The 19838-nt window shown below is 41.4% G+C and overlaps 1 protein-coding gene across 4 annotated transcripts in view; it reads right to left on the bottom strand.

The window, feature by feature from the left end:
* The window catches only part of LOC105842037 (TWiK family of potassium channels protein 9), a 372737-nt gene that overhangs the window by 160302 nt on the left and 192597 nt on the right, over positions 1 to 19838 (bottom strand). For 2 of the 4 annotated variants that reach the window (XR_009975200.1, XR_009975199.1), the window contains exons 3-5: positions 15502 to 15625; positions 11723 to 11772; positions 10396 to 10583 (exon numbers count right to left, since the gene is read on the bottom strand). The exons of the other annotated variants lie outside the window; for them this stretch is intronic. The gene's annotated coding sequence lies outside the window, so the exon portion shown is untranslated. Of the gene's footprint in view, positions 1 to 10395; positions 10584 to 11722; positions 11773 to 15501; positions 15626 to 19838 lie in introns of those variants that run through there. 4 annotated transcript variants of the gene reach the window in all.

The following is a 19838-nucleotide window of genomic DNA, read 5'->3' as shown; positions in this document are numbered from 1 at the left end:
TGGCCACCGTTCCAGCAGCGCGATCATCCGCAGCCTCCGTCGTGCCCTCCAAAACACCTGCTCGTAGGTCACCTGCGCCCGCCTCCTCGTCCTCCGACTCTGACTCGGAGATGGAGGTCGACCTCGCTCCCGCCTCATCGACGGATGGATTCACCCTGGTACAAACGGTAAGAAGCGTGCCGCGGAGTCTCGAGCTCCCGCGGCCGCTAAAATTAGCAAAGCCGCGAACGCGTCGCGCCCCCGCCCTCAGACTCCCGTTGCGCCTCCAGCCCGTGCCACTCCGTCGCCGCGTCCGGTGGCACAAAATAAAACCCAGACCCCTCCCCCGGTAATCCTCCAAGAGAAGGCAGCTTGGGATCGAGTTTCCCTGGCCCTTAAGGCCAAAAATATCAACTTCACGAATGCCCGTAACCTCGCGAACGGCATTCAAATTAAGGTTCGAACACCCGACGACCATAGGGCCCTCTCTTCTTACCTCCGTAAGGAGCGTATAAGTTTCCACACGTATACGCTCCAGGAGGAGCGCGAACTCCGTGCCGTCATACGTGGCATCCCTAAAGAGTTGGATGCCGAGCTCGTCAAGGCCGACTTTCTCGAACAAGGCCTACCGGTTAACTCCGTATACCGCATGCACACAGGTCGCGGAAGGGAGCCATATAACATGGTTCTCGTCGCCCTCCAGCCTACCCCCGAGGGTAAGAAAATATTCAACATCCGAACGGTCTGTAGCCTTTCCGGAATCGCCGTCAAAACCCCACACAAGAAAGGCACACCTAGCCAGTGCCATAACTGCCAACTATACGGGCATTCTTCCCGTAACTGTCACGCGCGCCCCCGAAGCGTCAAGTGTTTAGGCGATCACGCCACGGCCCTATGCACTCGCGATCAAAAAACCGCGACGGAACCGCTAGCTGCGTCCTGTGTCAAACACAGGGTCACCCCGCAAATTACCGCGGATGCCCCCGAGCCCCGAAAATAAATCGCCGCGTCGCCCGCCAAAACCGCCTCCGAGCTTCCGGCCCAGACATCAAAGCCTCGGCACCCTCTGTGTCGCAGGCTAAGCCAGCGTTCGTTCCGGCGCCGGTGCCCAGTGTCTCGGCTTGGGCGAAACCGCTGCCGTACACGAACACGGTTACAACTCCCTCCTCCGCAATTCGTCCCGCCCCTGCAACTCGTCCCTCTCCCGCGACTTGCCCTCCGACCGCGTCCGACAATCTCGCTTTAGCGATCGACTTCTTTCAGTCGATCAACTTTGAGCGCGTTAACGCTTTGGGCGACGCCATTCGCGCTGCCTCCACTGCACAACACTTTATCGCCGTTGTGCAAGAATACGCCGACGTATACGCGTCATTAAATACGTACGTCCTCCCCTCACTCCGCCGGTAATCAATGGCGTACATAAGTAGAATAAAGCCCCTATCCGTAACGATAGGATTTTTTAACGCTTACGGTCTCGCAAATCAACGTGATCAGGTTTCTGACTTTTTGCGTGACCATCAAATTGATATCTTTTTAGTGCAGGAGACCCTACTTAAGCCCGCGCGCCGTGACCCTAAAATCGCGAACTATAACATGGTCAGGAACGACAGGCTCTCTGCTCGTGGTGGTGGTACCGTCATTTACTATAGAAGAGCCCTGCATTGCGTCCCGCTCGATCCTCCCGCGCTCGCTAATATCGAAGCATCAGTGTGCCGAATCTCACTGACGGGACACGCGCCGATCGTTATCGCGTCCGTTTATCTTCCACCGGATAAGATCGTTCTAAGCAGTGATATCGAGGCGCTGCTCGGCATGGGGAGCTCTGTCATTCTGGCGGGCGACCTAAATTGTAAACACATCAGGTGGAACTCACACACCACAACTCCGAATGGCAGGCGGCTTGACGCGTTAGTCGATGATCTCGCCTTCGATATCGTCGCTCCGCTAACCCCGACTCACTACCCGCTAAATATCGCGCATCGCCCGGACATACTCGACATAGCGTTATTAAAAAACGTAACTCTGCGCTTACACTCGATCGAAGTAGTTTCAGAGTTAGATTCAGACCACCGTCCCGTCGTTATGAAGCTCGGTCGCGCTCCCGATTCCGTTCCCGTCACGAGGACTGTGGTGGATTGGCACACGCTGGGCATCAGCCTGGCTGAATCTGATCCACCATCGCTCCCGTTTAGCCCGGACTCTACCCCGTCTCCTCAGGATACCGCTGAAGCCATAGACATCTTAACGTCACACATCACCTCGACATTAGATAGGTCATCGAAACAAGTTGTAGCGGAGGACTTCCTTCACCGCTTCAAATTGTCCGACGATATTAGGGAACTTCTTAGAGCTAAGAACGCCTCGATACGCGCCTACGACAGGTATCCTACCGCGGAAAATCGTATTCGAATGCGTGCCCTACAACGCGACGTAAAGTCTCGCATCGCTGAAGTCAAAGATGCCAGATGGTCTGATTTCTTAGAAGGACTCGCGCCCTCCCAAAGGTCTTACTACCGCTTAGCTCGTACTCTCAAATCGGATACGGTAGTAACTATGCCCCCCCTCGTAGGCCCCTCAGGCCAACCCGCAGCGTTCGATGATGACGAAAAAGCAGAGCTGCTGGCCGATACATTGCAAACCCAGTGCACGCCCAGCACTCAATCCGTGGACCCTGTTCATGTAGAATTAGTAGACAGTGAGGTAGAACGCAGAGCCTCCTTGCCACCCTCGGATGCGTTACCACCCGTCACCCCGATGGAAGTTAAAGACTTGATCAAAGACCTACGTCCCCGCAAGGCTCCCGGTTCCGACGGTATATCCAACCGCGTTATTAAACTTCTACCCGTCCAACTCATCGTGATGTTGGCATCTATTTTCAATGCCGCTATGGCGAACTGTATCTTTCCCGCGGTGTGGAAAGAAGCGGACGTTATCGGCATACATAAACCCGGTAAACCAAAAAATCATCCGACGAGCTATCGCCCGATTAGCCTCCTCATGTCTCTAGGCAAACTCTATGAGCGTCTGCTCTACAAACGCCTCAGAGACTTCGTCTCATCAAAGGGCATTCTCATCGATGAACAATTCGGATTCCGTACAAATCACTCATGCGTTCAACAGGTGCACCGCCTCACGGAGCATATTCTTGTGGGGCTTAATCGACCAAAACCGTTATACACGGGAGCTCTCTTCTTCGACGTCGCAAAAGCGTTCGACAAAGTCTGGCACAACGGTTTGATTTTCAAACTATTCAACATGGGCGTGCCAGATAGTCTCGTGCTCATCATACGGGACTTCTTGTCGAACCGCTCTTTTCGATATCGAGTCGAGGGAACCCGCTCCTCCCCACGACCTCTCACAGCTGGAGTCCCGCAAGGCTCTGTCCTCTCACCCCTCCTATTTAGCTTATTCGTTAACGATATTCCCCGGTCGCCGCCGACCCATTTAGCTTTATTCGCCGACGACACGACTGTTTACTATTCCAGTAGAAACAAGTCCCTAATCGCGAAGAAGCTTCAGAGCGCAGCCCTAGCCCTAGGACAGTGGTTCCGAAAATGGCGCATAGACATCAACCCAGCGAAAAGTACTGCGGTGCTATTTCAGAGGGGAAGCTCCACACGGATTTCCTCCCGAATTAGGAGGAGGAATCTCACACCCCCGATTACTCTCTTTAGACAACCCATACCCTGGGCCAGGAAGGTCAAGTACCTGGGCGTTACCCTGGATGCATCGATGACATTCCGCCCGCATATAAAATCAGTCCGTGACCGTGCCGCGTTTATTCTCGGTAGACTCTACCCCATGATCTGTAAGCGGAGTAAAATGTCCCTTCGGAACAAGGTGACACTTTACAAAACTTGCATAAGGCCCGTCATGACTTACGCGAGTGTGGTGTTCGCTCACGCGGCCCGCACACACATAGACACTCTCCAATCTCTACAATCCCGCTTTTGCAGGTTAGCCGTCGGAGCTCCGTGGTTCGTGAGGAACGTTGACCTACACGACGACCTGGGCCTCGAATCAATCCAGAAATACATGAAGTCAGCGTCGGAACGGTACTTCGATAAGGCTATGCGTCATGATAATCGCCTTATCGTTGCCGCCGCTGACTACTCCCCGAATCCTGATCACGCAGGAGCCAGTCACCGTCGACGCCCTAGACACGTTCTTACGGATCCATCAGATCCAATAACCTTTGCATTAGACGCCTTCAGCTCTAACACTAGGAGCAGACTTAGGGACCTCGGTAACCGTACTCGTCGAACTCGACAAAGAGTTCGCCGTGCAACCTAACCCATGAATCAGCTCGCTGAGTTTCTCGCCGGATCTTCTCAGCGGGTCGCGATTCCGATCCGGTAGTAGATTCATTCGCGAAGCAATTGCTCTTGAGTTGTTAGGTCTCCTTCGGAGGCGCTCGGGCAGTTGTTAGCTAATCCCGCCCCTCTTAGCTGAGCCTTTGCTCGCCCACCTGTCCTGGTGAAACTGGAAAGGCCTTCGGGCCACCAGTAAACTATCAATCATAAAAAAAAAAAAAAAAAAAAGGCTCACTTAAAATTAAGTGGTAAATGGAGCCATCACTGTCACCCACCTTGAAACATAATGTTAAGTCGAAATTCCATCTTAATTAGTACAGCAACTGCCTCACCCTTCAAATAAAAATGCATAAGTACGTAGCGCCAGAGATAGACAGGATCAACGCGGATAATCTTAGATATTGTCTATCTGTAATTTAGGAAATTGAAGTTTAATTTTTTTTTAATTTTTTCTTATAATTTACAATTTTGTCGTCGTCATTATTCAAATATCCGATATTGGTGGAAATATAGAAAATTACCTAGTGTATATTTTTAGACAACATAGAAATTACCGATTGTTTTGTGTGAATTTACGCTGATTGTTATCTTTTATCTGTCATTATTATCTGTCTAACTGTTTCCAATTTATCACACTTTTTTTTATTACTTATACGGATTGACGAGCTCACAGCCCTCCTGGTGCTCAGTGGTTACCGGTGCCCATAGATATCACCAACGTAAATGCCGGTATCCACTTTGCGATATGAGTTCTATGGTCTCAATTATTACAGTACAACGGCTGCCCCGTCCTTCAAACCGTAACGTATTGCTGTTTCACCGCAGCAATAGGAAGGGTGGTAGTCCGAAGAGTTAGACCTAGCCTAGTTAGATGCCCTAATACCAGTAGTTACGCAGAATATAATATTTGCGGGTTTGATTTTTATGACAAAACTTCTTTCTTGACTATTTCGTCACTTAACGTTAAAGAGTACGTGTAACAAAATATTTCGTTTTAATCAATAGCTATTCACATTCAGTTATAGACACTTTTCAATACTTGTAACATCATTGAATATCCTATACAATTTTGTGAGAGTAAATTCAAATGTAATGTGATACACAGCGTCAATATTGTAAATTATATTTCGCTTCTCCTACACCCTATTTCCCGTAGGGCTCTATCACAAAACAAACTGAACCTTAACTTAATTGACGAAGTTCTATTTTTGCTTCCGAAAGTGTCGATTCGCTGCAATAACTTTTAATATTCAATTACCCGCCATTTACAAAAGTAAAACAATTTGAAATCGATCAAAGGAGAACTCCGACGAATTCAAGTATTCAAATTAGCTTTTCATCAATTTCCAAGCTAACGAACAATTGGGTACAAAGTAAATTATTTTGATTGCCTTTTCTTTATACGGCTGCTGGCCGCAACTAGTTAGGTAACAAGAATAATCTATCAAAAGAACACAATAGAAATAGTTGCTTTAACTTTTTAAGCTTCATCCTGGTAATTTTAACTTGCCTTGGCAATTACCGGGGTAAGTTAACTGATAAAGCTGCAATAGTCTAGTATTATTTTTCTTGCATTCGTCAACGCTTACCTGGTGTTATATATTCATATCCATACATAGCAACATAGATCCCTTCACTTACATTACTCAATATTTATTGTAAAACGGCTATCCTACCTTTTCAACCCAAAAAGACGATCTCTTCTCGGTAGAAGTAATAATGACAGGATGGTCTTTATTATTTAATAATAATAATGATTGGCATATTATTTACATTAAAACTTCCAATAGAATCTATATAGCAGTAACTGTAGTAATTTCCAGGAACTAACTTATCTGTAAGCTACAAGATGATTCTTATTGCGACTAGGACGTGAACTGTATTTATAAATTTAACTGCGCTATATATTAAAACGAGATCATACGCCAAAAAAAATTATGCCAAACTGGGATGGCCTCCTCCGCCGTACTGAAATGGCCGACGTTCCAAAGTCTTCGTTTCGCCTCAAAGGCTCTATCGGCTGGGCGTCGTTGGTCATGTGTCTGGTTGCAGTATTGACCACGGTAACCTCCTTATCCCTTCCCAGGCTTCTGACCTCAGGGATGATCGGATGCATGGCCGAGAATGCATGGGAGTTGTTTAGTGGGCAGGACACTAAATACCGAGTCCCGCATACTCCGCGCATCCTTTAGGCGTGGGTACCTCGTAAGACCCCGGCCCAGAAAAAATGCCTCTTGCGTTATGGATGCCAAAACAACCACAAATGAGATATGAAGAAGTACATCCCGCATAAGTAATCAGGCTTGTTTTGTAATCAAATACGAAATAAAGCCGTAAGTGTTCTAAAAATGTTTAAATCTAGCTAACAACTCAAACTGTCTATTATCGTTTAAAAGAATCGAAACACTTTAGCCTACTTAAGAAATTAAACACTATTGTCTTAAATTAACTGTCGCGGCAAAGGGGTAAGTAGCATTTCATTTAACAATTCGTAGCATCGCGAGTCGGAGGAGGCTTTTAGTAACGTGAAAAATTAACTTCATGCTTGGACGAATTCCAGTCCTCTTTACAAACGATTTAAGCTTCGTAGCGAAACGAAGCGGGATTATTTCGGTGTTCGGTTCTATTGTTTTTATTTTTGTGAGCGACCGTACCGTACAGTCGGGTGAATAAATTTTAATTTACGTTAAATTTTAGGTCGGAACGTTTCGTCAATTACGATGTTCTCTCGTTGCGAGTTAATGTTTTTGTTGACTCTTTTTTTTTTTGAAGTGAAAACTTCTTTAGAATCGTTGTGATTTCAAACCGGATGCAACGGAAAAAACGACAGGTAAGAGACACAAATACAAAAATGTGTAGGATGAAGCCAGCAAAGAATGAGACAGAAATATACATACTATTTAATACAGCGCCATCTGTGAGATTTTTTAATACTAACGTGTGTATGAAAGCTCTTGTAGTGAATTTTAATTTAGGATTATACGTGAAATTAAAATATCAATTCACAGAGGGTGCTACCTTACAATTATTTACTAATGACAAAATTTTACATATAGTTAAGACGTTTAGGATAATTGTATTTTAATTTTGGAAGGTTTCACTTCTACCACGTGTGAATTGCACACATGTAATTTTTATTTTTTATTTACCATCGTTATCCTCTTTGCGAAACAGCTTTGAGTGCTCTGAATGAATCTGACAAGAGCACATGTTATTGATGATTTTAAACTCGTTCGCCTGATGGAAAACAATATTGAACCAATTGTGCACTGAGATCAAAGCAAATCGAAAAGCTATTATATGGAATCTTAATTAAATAAACCATTATTTTGGGAAAACAAAATACTTTCCGTCTTTCGGGGAGCGAGTTGCATTGCACGCCACACCAACTGTCCAAACGGTCCTTACGGTGGTAGGACCTCTTGTGAGTCCGCGCGGGTAGGTGCCACCACCCTTTTTTTTTCGGGTAGAGGGCCGAACCTCCTACGATCTGCATGGTGTTGTGAGCAGACCGCGGGCCCAAGGATTTTAGGACCCACCCACTAAACGACTCCCCTGCACTCTTACACCCGACGTCCGATCCCCTCCGAGGTCAGAACCCGGATGAGGTAGGGGGGCTACCGCGGTCAACACTACAACCAGACGGCGCGGCTCACCCCAAGGACGCCCAGCCGACGGAGCCTTCGAGGCGAATCGAAGGCTCTGAAACGTCGGCCGTCTCGGTACGGGAGCCCGTCGGCCCAGACGGTGCCGCTGGTGTCCCGGAATACCCCGCTGGACCAGAACCAGCCTGCCGGGTCGGGACGCGATACACCGTCGACCGGTCGCTCTATTCACTCCACGGCAGCGCGCTAGAGTGCTGGTAGCGCGCCGCGCGGCCTCACCCCCTCAGGTCGCCCCTTGACCTTCACTGGGGGGAGGTGCCACCACCCTGCCTATTTCTGCCGTGAAGCAGTAATGCGTTTCGGTTTGAAGGGTGGGGCAGCCGTTGTAACTATACTGGAGACCTTAGAACTTATATCTCAAGGTGGGTGGTGCATTCACGTTGTGGATGTCTATGGGCTCAAATAACAACTTAACACCAGGTGGACTGTGAGCTCGTCTACCAATCTAAGCAATAAAAAAAATTAAAAAAACCATGTTCGGTACTTGCAAATGTAAGTAGCGCGATTCGGGATTTGCTCAAATGGCTTATATTCTGTGACATCTACCCTACAGAGACTGCATTTTTGCTAAATTTTAATTAATTTTAAATCATCATGAAAATCAGCACACAGACATCCAATGCTAGAGATATGCCTTCCCTGACATTCGCCACAATGACCAGTCTTATGAAGCCCACTTTCAGTGAGTTCCGATGTAAGTATCTCATTAATATAAGTAAATAGTAGATACTATTAAGTTTTGGTAAATAAATTATTTTTTCTCCTACCTACGCCGAAAGCTCGGTTTTCCTCCCGTTGTACAGGGAAGAAAGTGTAACTTTTCCTCCCTGGGTACAAGTGCGCATGCGCACTGCGTCTGCTCTCACGCACCTAAAATTCTCCGTCATTGTTGTGCTCGGGTAATTTGCAATATTGTGTTTAGTGTAAAAGTGAAATAAACAAAAGGCAATAAAATTTAATAGTGAAGTATTAAACAAAGATGATCCCTCAGGCAGTTCTTATTCAATTAGTAGTAGTTTATTTAAAAATTAAAAACAGTTAAATTGTTTTTATGAAGAAGGGGGGGGGGGGGGGGGTTCCGCCCCCCCTACCCCCTACCAGGGTTTCGCCCCTGGACCTCGGCTCGGTACTCCACGAACTTTTGGCCTGGTAGGATAAATAGTATGTGCACCGCGGGAAAAAGTAGGACATCTCATCCCACGTGTTTGGACGCGGGAGGAAATGTCCCTCTTTTACTCCCTTGGTGCACAATGTGCTAAGCTCACATCCCATACAATTTAATATGGTAAAAAAATATATAATTCAAAATTTATTGTAAGAAGTACTAATGGTACTTTTAAAGTTACATTAATTAGAGTATAGAATTCTAATAAAAACTGAGGCAAAATAAAAATTAACATTCGTCATAAAAATGAAGCAATCCAACAAAGCCTTTGTAGTGAAAGAAATGGACACATAAAAGAGCTGGCAACATAGAAATGGAACTTTAAAAAAATACAAGACATGAATGAAATCGTTACTGGCAATTCAGTTGTTTTTTTTTTGTCATAGGCGGAGAGCACTTCACACTCTCGCAATTTGAATTATCTTCTAATTGTTCAATCAAAATTGTCTTTATAAGACCTACGTTTTGTTTCGTTTGAATGAAGGCAAATATTTTCGAAATAAACCTACAGGCATTGCAAAATGTTCGCAGCCTAATCTGGCCTAGAATAAGTGTAACATTTGACAAATGGCGCATTCTTTAATGATTGTTCTATTTTGTTGTTTTCGCCTTTGTAGGCAAACGAGCATAGGGCCCACCCAATGGTGAGTGGTTACCGTCGCCCATGGACTTCAGCAATTCCAGGGGCAGAGCCAAGCCGCTGCCTACCGCTTAATACTCTCCACAAGCCTCTTTTAAAGAAGAACATGTCATAGCGCTTGGGAAACACCGTGGCGGGGAGCTCATTCTATAGCAAGATGGTACGTGGCAAAAAAGGCCTCTGGAAACGCACTGTCGATGAACACAGCGGTTCCAGATGATATGGATGAACTCTGCTCCGATGGCGGAGGTGCGAAGATAAAAAAGAGATGAGGGGATCATCTCAAACAATTCCTCAGAGCACTACCCAAATTAGTATACAATATACACCTATACAAATATATAAAATTGAAGTGTCTGTCAGAAATGTCATAGTTTTATTTTTTACTAAATCAATTTTGATATAAAACTACAAATGGTGCATAATGCAAAAAAAAATTAAATTTTTCCGTCTGTAACTGATTCTGTTTGCGTCGGCTAATCTCCGGACTGGCTGGACCGATATTGAGAGGATTTTCTTTGACAGTTCTCTAATGTTATACGGGGTAACTTAGAAGAAGCTTTATCTAGAAAAAAATATTCGGTTTCCGCAATAATGACAGCCCATGAAATTGGGAGCAAGTCAATCAATTCATATAGAGAAGTTTTATTCATATCAAAAACGACAGCAAAACGTGCTAATGTTTGATCATTATAAACTAGTAAAAAAATGTCTGTTTTTCTTCTATTTTTGCAAAATCTGTAACTGAAATTCTTCATTATCATCGCCATTATCATCGGGGGAGAGGGCAAGCTTATGTGGGACTGGACTGGAATTACAAACTGTAAAAAGTAAACTGTAAACTGTAACTGTAAACTGTAAACTGTAACTGTAAACTGTAACTGTAAACTGTAACTGTAAACTGTAACTGTAAACTGTAACTGTAAACTGTAAAATGAAAGTCACGTAAATGCTTATTATAATAACAACATATAAATGAGATTTCATATTTACGTCTTAGAATTTGAATTACACAAAACTTTTCTAAGCAACTTTTTTTAACTGTTTATTTGTAAAAAAAATATTTTTAGTAATAATATCGCCTATCGTACTAACTAATTACTTGTTACTAGTGTATAATAATTAGTTTTTGTCACATTGGCTTTGAATATGGACAATGAAATGTAAAGGATTATGATGAACTTAAATATTTTCATCGGTACATCTATCTATTAATGCGTGAAGCAAAAACTTTGTACCCCTTTTGACGAAAATTGTGCCGACGGAGGAGTATGAAATTTCCCACACTTACATAGAATATAGAGAAGGAGTGCAGAATGTTAATATTTTTTTTAAATTATGTATAAAAAATACATTAATTCAATAAAAAAAACATAACACACACTACTCCGTGTATTTGACACACACACACTCATGCATACTATTTGTTTATTGTCAAACTCTTCTTATTGCTTAAAGTCTGGTCAAAGTGAGAATGGATTAATATTGTTTGTCTTTAATATTATTTTTCTATAGTGTAGCCTTGCTGAAATCTGTGTTTTTTTTTTATTGCTTAGATGGGTGGACGAGCTCACAGCCCACCTGGTGTTAAGTGGTTACTGGAGCCCATAGACATCTTCAACGTAAATGCGCCACCCACCTTGAGATATAAGTTCTAAGATCTCAAGTATAGTTACGACGGCTGCCCCACCCTTCAAACCGAAACGCATTACTGCTTCACGGCGGAAATAGGCGGGGTGGTGGTACCTACCCGTGCGGACTCCCAAGAGGTCCTACCACCAGTGAAAGTGATTATAGAAGTATAGTCTTTGACAATATAATCATAAGAGTGTTATATTATTTCAATAAATTATAGTCGAATTTCGACTACTGCGGGACCACAAGTAATTGAAAATGCATGTGTAAAGACAAGATCAAGTTTTCGTATCAAGAATATTAAATAAGAATCGAAAGTAATTACCGCGCAACTTCATCCAAACTCACTCACATCGGCAATGCAGTTCTGCTTCACTAGAAAAATAAAACTTCCCTGAAATCTTGGCGTATTTTGACTTCATGTTTCAAGTTTTGACCGTGCTTTACAAATAATTACGTAAGCAGAATCCTCAAAACTCGTACGGCTTTTGTAAATCAACTCTTATTGTCGGTGAGCTATTTAATCAAAATTTAAGAAAACAGGCTAAGAGATCTCGAAACACAAGTGGTTGATATATGTATAAGATGGGCTCATATAATATAAGAGTTTTATGGCATTTCGAACTAGAATACATGCTTTTTCGCGTTAGGAAAATCAGTACGGATGCTATGCCATATCAACCATAAACAATACGATGTATCTTCTATATATATAAAAATGAATTGCTGTTCGTTAGTCTCGCTAAAACTCGAGAACGGCTGGACCGATTCGGCTAATTTTGGTCTTGAATTATTTGTGGAAGTCCAGAGAAGGTTTAAAAGGTAGATAAATATGAAAATGCTCGGAATCAAATAAAAATTACAATTTTGTTTTTGCTTTGATGTGTCCCCCGTCGGACGGATTCCTTTTGTTTGTTTTATGCTTATTTTATACAGAAGTTTAGGTATTTTATTTATCAATTAAGGTACTACGAAGTCTGCCGGGTCAGCTAGTTTTTAATAAAATTCGTGAAAATAAAACTTTAGAAAATGCGGAAAAAAATCCAAAACATTTCCATTTCACCTCGGATACTGAGAAATAGTTAATTGGAATTTTAATGTGCAAAGTCGAAAGCGAAAAAAGTTTAAGCATTTTCGTTGCTTTCGTTCTAAAAATGCGAAACGTACAGAAAGCATTTTAATTTCAAACTCTAAAATGAGCAAGGATTTTCGCGTGTATACTGAAATATGCATAGATGCTTAAACCCGATTACAGTATCTCTTGCACAAAGCATCCAGATGGCCCTGCGAGAAAATCTCATTTTTTCCCGTCTACAATGAAAAACCTTAAAAGCAACTTTGAAATTAATCCCGCAAAAAGTATGCCATATTGCTCGCGGTGTATTTTTTTCTCATAAAAAACTGAACGTAATCATTTCAAGTTTTCATTTACAAAGACACTTATGAATTAAACGTTGATACGTTACTGGTGGTAGGACCTCTAGTAAGTCCGCGCGGGTAGGTACCACCGCCCTGCCTATTTCTGCCGTGAAGCAGTAATGCGTTTCGGTTTGAAGGGTGGGGCAGCCGTTGTAACTGTACTGAGATCTTAGAGCTTATATCTCAAGGTGGGTGGCGCATTTACGTTGTAGATGTCCATGGGCTCCAGTAACCACTTAACACCAGGTGGGCTGTGAGCTCGACCACCAATCTAAGCAATAAAAAAAAATATGATCAATAGATGGCACATCAGTGAAAACCGCCAACAACAGTTAGGTAAGTATATGATTAAACTAACGGCTGCACTGAACATCGCAAATTGCAATCTAAAATTTTCTTGTACACTTAAAAATTTTACATGAAAAGACGAGAATATGTATTAAACTTTTCACAGCGTATTTGAGAAAGAAATAATCCAAACACTATTACAAAAATTTCCGATAGTGGTTCGAAGGAAAATAGTTGGTTGTCCCCAAAACACGTGACACACGGCTACGACGAACATCTAACAGGACAGCTAGCAAATTAACTAGTTCTTATTATTTTGATTATGATGAAAAATAGTTACAATGGATAACTGTTTTCACAGCCCATTTGATTTTAATTAATTACCGAGATATAAAATTAAAATCTCAATCAAACTGTTACCATAGCTGTGTCACCTTTCAAATGAGAATGCACAATTACTTAAGGATGAAGATATTATTAATATTGACGACGTTGCCACCATAACATGTGCAAAGAAGAGTCTCATCTTCTGTTACATGACTAAATTAATCTTATTATATCTTTATTATCTTATCAATCTTATTATAATCCTTTGACCAGATAAAAAATTATGATTATTACAAATAAGCAACTATGAGTAATTTTTGCTTAATTTGTTTATACAACAAAGTTGGTTGTTTATCATATAATTTTTTTTATTGCCTAGATGGGTGGACGATCTCACAGCCCACCTGGTGTTAAGTGGTTACTGGAGCCCATAGACATCTACAACGTAAATGCGCCACCCACCTTAAAGCTACGAGCTACAAGCTACGAGTATTTTCATTATTCGCAATTAACTAGTTCACATCGGAGCACGTTCCAAGAAACTTGAGTTCTATTTGGTAATATCAATAATGTTTACCAATAATACTAAAATAAGTTAACAATAATTTATTATTATAACAATTTAAGTATTACGTAGTGTGCGCATCTATTAATTGTATTTTGCTATTAGTTTTATCCAGAACGTCATTATGTTGATTAGTCTTACACAATGAAGTTTTTTTTTTTTTTTTTTATTGCCCTTATAGGCAGACGAGCATACGGCCCACCTGATGGTGAGTGGCTACCGTCGCCCATGGACTTCAGCAATGCCAGGGGCAGAGCCAAGCCGCTGCCTACCGTTTAATACTCTCCACAAGCCTCGTTTGAAGAAGGACATGTCATAGCGCTCGGGAAACACCGTGGAGGGGAGCTCATTCCATAGCCGGATGGTACGTGGCAAAAAAGACCTCTGGAAACGCACTGTGGATGACCGCAGTGGCTCCAGGTAGTATGGATGAACTCTACTCCGGTGGCGGGCGGTGCGATGGTAAAAACGAGATGCCGGTATCATCTCGAACAATTCCTGTGGTACAAAACAACAAGTGGTACTTCTGTCTACTATAAAGCTGTGTTATATAACAGCTCACTGGTGGTGGGACCTCTTGTGAGTCCGCGCGGGTAGGTACCACCACCCGGCCTATTTCTGCCGTGAAACAGTAATGCGTTTCGGTTTGCAGGGTGGGTCAGCCGTTGTAACTATACTGGAGACCTCAGAACTTATATCTCAAGGTGGGTGGCGCATTTACGTCGTAGATGTCTATGGGCTCCAGTAACCACTTAATACTAGGTGGGCTGTGAGCTCGTCCACCCATCTAAGCAATAAAAAATAAAGCTGAAAAAATATGGAATTTGTCACTACAGAAGTTGTTCAAACTGTGTTACCATACGTAACAACACTACGTTGTAAACATTTTAAAGAGAAAACGAAGCGGTTTCAGAAATTGCTGTTCTCTATTTCGGTCGATGCTTTCCAAATATAAACCTAGCTTACATTGCAGTATTGAAGCTCACAATGTATATTACAATTAAGCACATCAACATCGTCCCACTAAAACGGATACAATGGTAATAATAATATGGACGACATTATAATTAAAAATTTTATACATAAATTATTATTTGTTGTTATAATATTATGTGTTGTGTTCTTTTTGATTTAGAAATTTATAAGTGAAACCGGAAAGCACATCTTGTAGTAAAAATTTGTTACACAGTAAAAACAAGAAGCTATTTTAGCAAATCCTAAATTTTGAACAATAAGTGCTACAACACAGTGCTGTAAATTAAATTTCATTAAACAATTTACAAAGCACTTGAACAACGTTTAAAATCAAATTCGTCGTAAACGATATCTATTTCTATTCAATTTTAAAATGCAGAATTGAATCAACACTAAGAAATATCCAAATTTGATGCATGCAATAACATAGGTAATATGAATATATTCCGATGGCTAAACCAAATAGTTATGTATTGTATTTTAATTACTTATATAGTTGGTTGTAGTTAAAATTGACATCTCATACTTACTTATAGGCATTTAAAGACCGACCCAAGACAGAGTTGACATATTCACATTTTTTTTATAATCAGTCCTGTGTGCACCACGTCATTTTCACTGACTCCTGACCTATCCCAGTCACTTAAATAGCTCCTGGAAATAAATTAAACATAACATAAAAAAATGCCTATATTAATGGGCAAACTTACGGCCCCCTGATTAAATGGGAATACATGATTATCACAATATATGGGGTCGGTTTGCGCCCTTACGAGGCATTCACATTTATAACGATAGTTCAAATTTAACAAAAAATATTTCTGATAAAAAATCGCGACAAATATATTACCGACCTTCGAACGGACATAAAAACTTGATTTTTAAGACGTGCTTTAATTAAAACTGAGCTACATTTACAAGGCTCTAAGTCCGATTATGGTTTGTCTCGGATAATTCAATTCAACAGGTCTTTTTCAACTCCGCATATTGTAAAGGGACATCTTGAAATGGTTTTAGTGCTGTTCAGAACTTTCTGTTTCATAACTTTTTAATTTAGAATGATTTAGGTGAATTTAAAAAGGTCTGTTAATAGTATTTTTGCTGAAAGAGCTGGTTTGAAAAGTGTCATTAGCAGCAACTGTGCACCCGGTATAGTTGACTTCAAACGATGTCAGTGATCGCGTACTATGAAACAGGCCGAGAACTAATCAGTCATCAATAGAAAATTAGGAATCTCAATCCACACCTCAAATGGGAATCCATAGTAAAGTATGTGTAAGCGATCCCACCTATACTATAAAAATGTCGGTACTCAGTTATACGGCGCCACCAACTTTTGGTATTAAAATATAGTTATAAAAGTGCCGAAAAAAACAAGAGCCAAAATGTACATAAATCACATCTTGGATAAATCATCGACAAGACTATTAAACTTTTCATCCGGATTCGTTTCATCTATAAAGTTGGCCATACCTTCCATTACTCGGCAAAGCACCTGAAATGAGGGAAGTCAGCGAACTTTTCTAATTTTCCAATAAAACTTATACATTCCTACAGCATCGTATTCGAAGTTAAGTTCCGAGATGACGGGCGGTGTCGTTAATTAAAACTGCGGAGACATTTATTGGAAAATGATAAATTCAATTTTGAGATCGCTTTTTTGTAGATTTATTAAAAGAAGGCATTGTATTTTCTAGTATTTCTTTATTCCATATTGTTTTTTGTTCGAAGAATTTCACCCAACTGGACAGCCTAAAAAACCTAACGATAATTAAATGACATTACGCAGAAAGTATTTCTAGAAGCTCTCAATCCTACAAGACGAAGACCGATACGTGATTTTGACCGGCCAAAATAAATGCCCTCTTTAATATTTTATAAGCAGTCACGTAAGGAACTGATGAGAAGGCCCGTGTCCATTTCGTGAAAAAGTCAATGCCGAGATGCCGATTTTTTTGCTGCCTCCCTTGAGGTTCCTTTTGTTCGACCTCTTTAATGCCATCACCCGAAATGAGGATCTATTCGCATGCTCTGTGCCATTTAGGTACGTTTCTGTGTTGTAGTAAAGGAATTGGATTTCGGACGAGTTTTGGTCGCGTAGTCCATCTCATGTTTATTGGTATGCAGGGATTGTATAAAAAATATAATGTTGGACTGGAAACATTTGAATTTATCAGAGCAGTCATATAAGTGTTTAAAAAAACATTTGTAAGTTTCCCAATTAATAGGTTCTCAGAACCTATATATATTTTATAACCCAGAGTTATAAAATGACATAAAAAAATGTATGCCTATCCAAAGATGAAACACGCTATAATCGCGTGACTTCGAGAGTTTTTTTTATTTTACTTTATTGCTTAGATGGGTGGACGAGCTCACAGCCCACCTGATGTTAAGTGGTTACTGGAGCCCATGGACATCTACAACGTAAATGCGCCACCCACCTTGAGATATAAGTTCTAAGATCTCAGTATAGTTACAACGGCTACCCCACCCTTCAAACCGAAACGCATTACTGCTTCACGGCAGAAATAGGCAAGGCGGTGGTACCTACCCGCGCGGACTCACAAGAGGTCCTACCACCAGTAAAAGTTTTAAGTAACGTACGTTTTGCGAGGCAATTTAATAAAATCAAACACGATTTCTAACTTTAAACTAACATTACTCGATACGAAGATGATCTAACTTGTCTAATTTGTTATCCGCAGACATTTCCTCGGGTCGTTTTCGTAACTTAGCCGGCACATTTCCGACATCTCGAGACTTTCTAGACTATTCCATTCAAAGGAACGCTTATTTACTAAATCAGACGCGGCTCTATTTATTTCGTGATGCGTTTCAGGCGCCGTTTTCAGGGAGGCAGCGAAAAATCTAATTTGGTGAAATTTGGTTTTTCAACCACTTTTTCCCCTATTTGTTTCCCTAAAAGCATACAGCTCACCTAGCTAGGTGTATTGCCAATGCTCATGCTAATTAAGCACAATTAAACTGTTATCTATCACATGTATGCTTCAAGCCACGTCTGAAGAAGAAGAACACGCTATCTATGTATTTGGAGGAAGGTTTATTTCAAAGCATGAAGGTAAAAGTAAAACAATATTTCTGGAAAGACGCCGTGGGTGAGTAATGATTAGATCTTAACACCAAAAGAATATTGGTAGGTCATTATTAATGTATTATTTTTCTGATATTATGACATTGATAAACTCGGATATGCTTCATTGAATTTAATGGAAACTTTGTATACTTCTGTTTAGCACTTCGGGTATCGATTCTGGTATAGCATCATCAACGCAAGGCATATCACGCGCTAGTAACGGCTACAAAGAATAACACATAAAAACAATACATTAATATTAATTGGTCTTGTATTATGTGTAGGAATCAAAAAAGATTTTGCAACTCATCAATTTTAAAATCATAATAAGCAAGCTTAGAGGTATAAGGGAAGTGAAACATGAATATTTTTTTATGTCTGTAACATCAAAGCCGAAAATTGAATACGAAATAAATTAAAAATCTTGTCAAATCTGCGCCGTTCTTTAATTTCGTGAATGAATTTATCTTTCTGGCCATCATCAAACTCGCAGAGAACTCTGAGCGTCACCAAAAGAAACTTACTTATTAAAAATCCGGGATTGGGAGTTGGCAAACAGCCAAAATAACTTCACCTGTAGCAGCGGAGGATATTTGCTAGAAATCAAAGTTTAACCGAAGTCTATTAATTTCGCGTTTGAGTCTTAAGCTATGATTTTAGTTGAAGTTCCGTTTCTATGGCAAGCTGCTGAAGTGGAATGATCGTTTGAAATTATTATTAGTTAAGTAAGCACATGGTGCATATCGTCCTAGAAATGGCTTGCATTCGATCTGTAAACTTTACAAGTACTGTAATTTCACTTACATTAATGCTCTGTAAGCGCCTGACCTATTTTTTTTCTTTTTATTGCTTAGATGGGCAGACGATCTCATAGCCCACCTGGTGTTAAGTGGTTACTGGAGCCCATAGACATCTACAACGTAAATGAGCCACCCACCTTGAGATATAAGTTCTAAGGTCTCAAATATAGTTAGAACGGCTGCCCCACCCTTCAAACCGAAACGCGTTACTGCTTTACGGCAGAAATAGGCAAGGTGGTGGTACCTACCCGCGCGGACTCACAAGAGGTTCTACCACAAGAAAGCTACGGAGGCCGGAGCTTAAGGTCGAAAATGAATTTAAAGTTTATTGAAAATTAAAATGGTTACAATTAAACTTAAACTTAATGATTGCTACTGGTCTGTCTTCGGATGATGTGAGTCCAAAAGTGCGCACCTCCTGTCGAGGCTTCATGAGGTAAAGTTGCTGAATCGGCATCCCCCGCGTCAATGTGCCATTTACGTCATTGCATAGTTTCTAGAGTGTTGCAATTCTGTCTCAGCGTTCACGACGGTCACGTACGCCAATGTATATGTGTGGTAAAATTCCTATTGCATATCGACACATTACATGGAACTAGGGTAGGTATATAACAACCTACTGGACTGTGACAACAAAGAGTTTATCAACACAGTTTGATTCTGAAATCCAGTACCAAATCCGTTTAAGGGATTCGACTGACTCGGCAATGCAGTATTTAGATCTCTACGAGATGAATTGGTACCATTCTTGACACCTCAAAGTGAAAACATACATATTACAACTCGAAAAATTTCCTTTAATCTTCATACGTTAGTAATGCAGAATGCCCAGCAGTGAAAGTCTGTGGGCTGAAAGAGAAAGAGTGAGAGAGAGAGAGAGAGAGGGAAATATCCGAACCACAGCCATTTTTTTTTTCCGGGCAATCGCTGCACCTCTTACGAGGATTCCGAGGGTGAGTGGAGTATGTAG

Source organism: Bombyx mori, chromosome 16, assembly GCF_030269925.1.
Source record: "Bombyx mori chromosome 16, ASM3026992v2".
Lineage (NCBI taxonomy): Eukaryota > Metazoa > Arthropoda > Insecta > Lepidoptera > Bombycidae > Bombyx > Bombyx mori.
This window is presented reverse-complemented; position numbering and strand designations above follow the sequence as displayed.